Source organism: Silene latifolia, chromosome 1 (assembly GCF_048544455.1).
Source record: "Silene latifolia isolate original U9 population chromosome 1, ASM4854445v1, whole genome shotgun sequence".
In the NCBI taxonomy this organism is placed as follows: domain Eukaryota; kingdom Viridiplantae; phylum Streptophyta; class Magnoliopsida; order Caryophyllales; family Caryophyllaceae; genus Silene; species Silene latifolia.
The window spans coordinates 26,276,927-26,282,144 of record NC_133526.1 but is presented as its reverse complement, the minus strand read 5'-3'; the positions used below and the strand labels follow the sequence as shown (position 1 = coordinate 26,282,144).

Here is a 5,218-nt window from a genome sequence, read left to right as displayed (position 1 = left end):
ATCCTTCAATTTCTTGAAAATCTTGAGAGGCATAAGATAATGCTTGCCCCCAAATCATACAAGGCTCTCTTAATATGCACGGTCCCAATCTTGCAAGGTATGGAAAAACTCCCCGGATCTTCAAGCTTTTGTGGTACCTCATTCATTAGAATGGCACTACACTCCTTGGATAAATTCACCGTATATGGTTGCATGGCATTCTTGTTGGAAATCAACTCCTTCAAGAATTTACCATAGCTTGGTATCTCCTTGATGACATCAATGAAGGGCATGGTGATGTTAATTTCCTTCATCATGTCCATGAACTTTCCATATTTTTGCTTAAGCTCTGCCCTTGCCAACCTTTGTGGAAAAGGAATTGGTGGCACATATGTTCTCACACGTGGTTGCTTGGGCTCTTCAACAATTTTTGTAGGTTCATCAACTACCTTTGGAGTCTCCACAACAATTTCCACAAGATCATCTTCAACCTCTTTTTCTTCAATCACCTTGGGTGGTTCAAGCTCAAATCCGGTTTACTATTTTTTCTTTTCTTGATGAACACCCGGTCCTCTACCTCTCTCCCACTCCTCAAACGTATAGCATTTATGGTTTTTGGATTCTCCTCGGTTTTACCCGGAAATTTTCCATGTGAGGCTTGTAATTGACTCACTTGAGAAGCCAATTGGGAGATTTGATTGTCGGTCATTGTTTGGGCTAAAATTAGCACAACAAAGAAGGCCCACTTAATAAAATAAAGAGCTATGGAAGGAGTGACAAGGGGGAAGGAAGCCCGCGGTTGGAGAAAGGAACAACGGGCTCAAGGGAGATCAGGAGCCCATCATAGAAGGCGTCCGGATTAAGGAAATAGGAATTAGGGAGAAGTTAGGGAGATCAGGGAGAATTGGAAAAGGCGGCCAAGTATGGAAAGAGTTCTTATGGAAATTATATTCCCTTTCCATATTCGAAGTAGGACATATCTAGGGTTCTTACCCTATAAATAGCCAAGGAAGCAAATCAAGAAGGAAATTCAACACACCCGTATTCACACATCCACGTTCAAGATCACATCAACACCTCGGCATATTATTATACTCAAATATACACTCGTCCAAGATCTTGCAGGTCTGACGCCTAGGGCCAGCAGGATTAGCTTTGAGCCACAATTGTAATCATCCTCCTATTCAAATAGTGCAATACTTGGCAGGGTACCGTCCCTCCCGCAGTTGTTCCCACATTGGGTTTTCCGCGTCACCAAATCTTACGTGTCAATTTACATTGCATACTTTATTTATTTACTTAAGTATCAACAAACGAGCAATCATACAATTAACCAAACGAGTAAGACCGCATTAACCCTAATCAATCAACTTGGTAAAAAATACCTAAACAGTCATCCTTTGGGAGGCTTGGATTTGGGTTCTTAGTTGGTTGATGGAGGAGGTTGTCTCCTCTTGTTTTTTATTGGAATGAGTGATGAATTGTGTTTGAGTGTTGACGAGTTGGTTTTGAGAATTCATCAATTGCTCCATCATGAGCTCCATGTTTGACTTAGGTTGGGTAGATTGTTGAAAGGGTTGAGAATTTTGTTGAAATGGTTGGGAATTTTGTTGGAATGGTGGGTTGTTTTGTTGATTTAGTGGTTGGAATTGTTGTCTTGGTTGGAAGGATCTTCCTTAGAAACCCGGTGCTCCTTGGTTGAATGTTGTATTTGGCTTTTGAGCTTGGAAGATTGGTGTAAGTTGTGATTTTTGTTGGAAAGTGGGGTTTTGGACATTTTGTGAGCTATAGGAAAAATTTGGGTGGGCTCTAATTCTGGGGTGGTATTGGTTGTTGTTGAATGCTTGCTTTGCCGGGCTTGATTCCCACACTCCATTCACTTGCTCCATACAACTCCCCTCTCCAACCATCAAAGGACACTCATTTGGTGGATGTACTTGATCTCCACAAATTTCACAAGAATACACTTGGTTCCTAATAGAAGAAGAGTTGCTAGAAGTGTTGCTTGAACTCATTAAGGCAACTTGTTGCTTGAGCTATTCTGTTAACCCTTTGACCTCAACGTTGTTGGCCAACTCAACGGTTGACTTTCCCTTCCTCTTATGCCTATCATTATTCCAATGAAAAGTTCGGGAAGCCATTTCCTCAATAAGTTCCTTGGCCGTCTTGTGATCAATTTTGTCTAATGCCCCCTTTCCCGAGCTGGAATCTAGGTTCATTTTCATTTCATTGCTCAACCCCTCATAAAAGTTGTTGATCAACTCATCATCTCCAATCTCGTGATGAGGACAAAAACTTTGGAGTCCCTTATACCTTTCCTATGCCTCGTAAAGGGTCTCATCATCTTGTTGGGTTAAGCATTGAAGCTCACTCTTGTTCTTGCGGTTCTTTGTGGTGGGAAGTACTTGTTTAAGAAGGCACTGGAGACATCATCCCAAGTCCGAAGAGAATCGGGCTCACAACTCTTCAACCATTCCTTAGCACTCCTCCTTAAGGAATAAGGAAAGAGCCTAAGGCTGATGGCATCCTCCGACACTCCATTGGCTTTGAACATGTCACAACTATCCAAGAATTCATTAAGATGTTCATTGGGGTTTTCGGTGGCTCCCCCTCCGAATTTGTTTCCTTGGACTAGTTGTAACAAAGTAGCCTTCACATCAAAGTTGTTGGCTTGAATAGGTGGTTTGACAATACTTGGGTTCACTACCTTCTTTGGAGCCAAATTATCCCTCATAGGAACCGCGGCCATTGTTACTTCTTCGGGAATTCCAAATGGATTCTCAAAAAACTCAAAAGTGCCTGGTTCTTCTAGAACGTCTTCCACTACTAAATGTTCTTCGAAAGTTGGAGTTTCTATAAATCCCCTTCTACGGAGTGAATTGGATCTTCTTACGGTAGCTTCAATCTCGTGGTCAATCGGATAAATAGGTTGACCTCTTCGATTTCTCCTAATCATGCAAAAAGTCCTACACACTCAAGATAAGGATTAGTAACACAAGAGACTTAGTCTAAACTAGAACAAAAACAATTAATATCTAGCCGTACTCCCCGGCAACGGCACCAAAAAATTGATGGTATAAAATTATACCTCGCAAGTGCACGGATGTCGTTGTACACTATTAAGGGTCGATCCCACAAGGAGTAGGATAGACTACTAATCGTTCTAATCATTGAGCTTAGCTAAGTCAAGCAATAATAAGGTGATGGTAATAATCTAACAACTAAACTAAACAAAATAAGGTGCAATTTAACAAGAGAGATGAAAAAGAGTAAGATAAGACTAAGGTGTAATTCAAATGATTAAAAGGGCCTAGAACTCGGTTCTCCCTCAACAATTCGTAATTCCACTTCACGATTCCCAAGGCTAATCATAAGGGTAGACAAGCAAGGGGGAGATGGTTCTAATTCGCCTACTAACTCCCTCTCGGGCTCATAATAGGACACTAGCTCTACCCACCAACCCCCCTCTCGGGTCGAAGGTCGGATTTCCTAGCTTAACACTCGACTCCCCCAAGAACATGCATTTTCCCGAAGTGGCCGAATATTAGGCTAAGGTCACTAAGCACTCATCGTATTCCGGGTCATCCCACTCCTCCACTCGGAGGTCGATTTCAAACACTAGCCTAGAGGTACCCTCCCTTGGTTATCCCTTTCGGTCTCAACCTAGGTTAGTGATAAGGCCAATTCCTGGGTACCCAATTCACAACCTAACCAACTTTCGTTGGTGGACAAGGGTTAAAAATCAATTCTACCCAAAAATGACCCATAAACCAAATCAACCCTCTAGACTACCCTTACCAATCGCCCCCAACAATTAGCCTTTATGTGAATCAATTAGTGAAATTACTCATGTTTGGTCAAACCGAGTCCTAGTAAAAGACTACTCACTAATCATGGTCTAAAGGCAAAAGAAACAATAAAGATGGATTCTTTAAGCATAAACATGGTGGGAGAATAAATTATACCACTAATCATGCAATTAATCAACAAAATTATGAGGAAAGACACACTAATCTAAGAAGGAAAGGGATTGAACCAAAAGACACAAACTTTAACACAAGGAACTCAAAGATTCAATCTTTAACACAATAAAATCAAAGACTCAATCTTTGGGTGTAAACAACAATGGTGAACAAAGATAAGATGGACAAGAGAGAGAAAAACAACAATCAAACAACAAAGAGTGGAATTCTAACATAAACAACTACACAAAACTTAAGAGAAAAGCAAATGTAAACAAATGAAATTAAGGAGATAAATTATACCAATTCAATAGCAAAGAAAGGAACTTGGATTGAAATAAGAAAGGAGAAACCTTCAATCTTCTTACAACCCAATTACTAACACTAATAATGATATAATTATTGAAGAACTTGTTCTAATTAAGGAAAGATTAGTGAACTAATTAGTAGAGATTCAAACTTGTATGGAAAATAAATTAGATCTAGGGTTGTGTGTACAAATGGTTAAGGGAGGGGGTATTTATAGTCTTTCATTGGATTTAGAAAAGAAGAGAAAATGAAGCCTAAAATCTGCAGCAGCTGTGTTCTACCGGTGGACCGGCTACCGGTCAGCCTACCAGTAGCGCGGCCATTGCAATTTAGACTTTGGATTTTGGAAAATAACTGGCATGCATGTTCTGCCGGTGGACCGGCTGCCGGCCTGCCGGCAGAACACACTCTTCCATACTCCATAGTCTTCGTTGGTGTATCTTCTACCGGTGGACCGGCTACCGGTTCGTCTACCAGTAGCGAGACCAATTAAATAATTCTCTTCAATTTTGATTCAATAAGGGATGTGGTGCTTTGTCGGTGGACCGGCTGCCGGCCTACCAGCAGAACACACTCTTCAGCTTCTTTTCCTTTCTCTTGGTAATGTCAGGTGGGGGTGTTCTGCCGGTGGTAGGACCGGCTGCCGGTGTGCCGGCAGAACACACTTCTCAGCTTTTTCAACTCCTTTTCTTCTCAAGCTAACACGAGTTAGCTTCTTCACTCGATCTTCATTCCGTCTTCTCTTTTCAAGACCAATCCCCTACAAAGGAGTACAGGGAGTCATAATATCAAGGTACATGGAATAAAGGACAAAACACGAGCGAGAGTGAGCTAAAAACGTGCTAAAGAAGGCAAAATGCATGAGAAACGAGAGGTTAAATGGCGTAAACTAATCACATATCATATAAATTGGCGTTCTTCTTCAAATTCCACACCTTTTTCCCCGTAGCTTCTTCTTTGGTATGCGT

General features: G+C 41.3%; 1 non-coding gene across 1 annotated transcript; it reads left to right on the top strand.

Moving 5' to 3' along the window:
- The first annotated feature begins 2,253 nt into the window (after positions 1-2,253).
- Positions 2,254-2,360, top strand: LOC141621074 (small nucleolar RNA R71). The gene has a single exon (XR_012532096.1). It is a non-coding gene; the product is annotated as a small nucleolar RNA R71 (small nucleolar RNA).
- Positions 2,361-5,218: the final 2,858 nt, after the last annotated feature.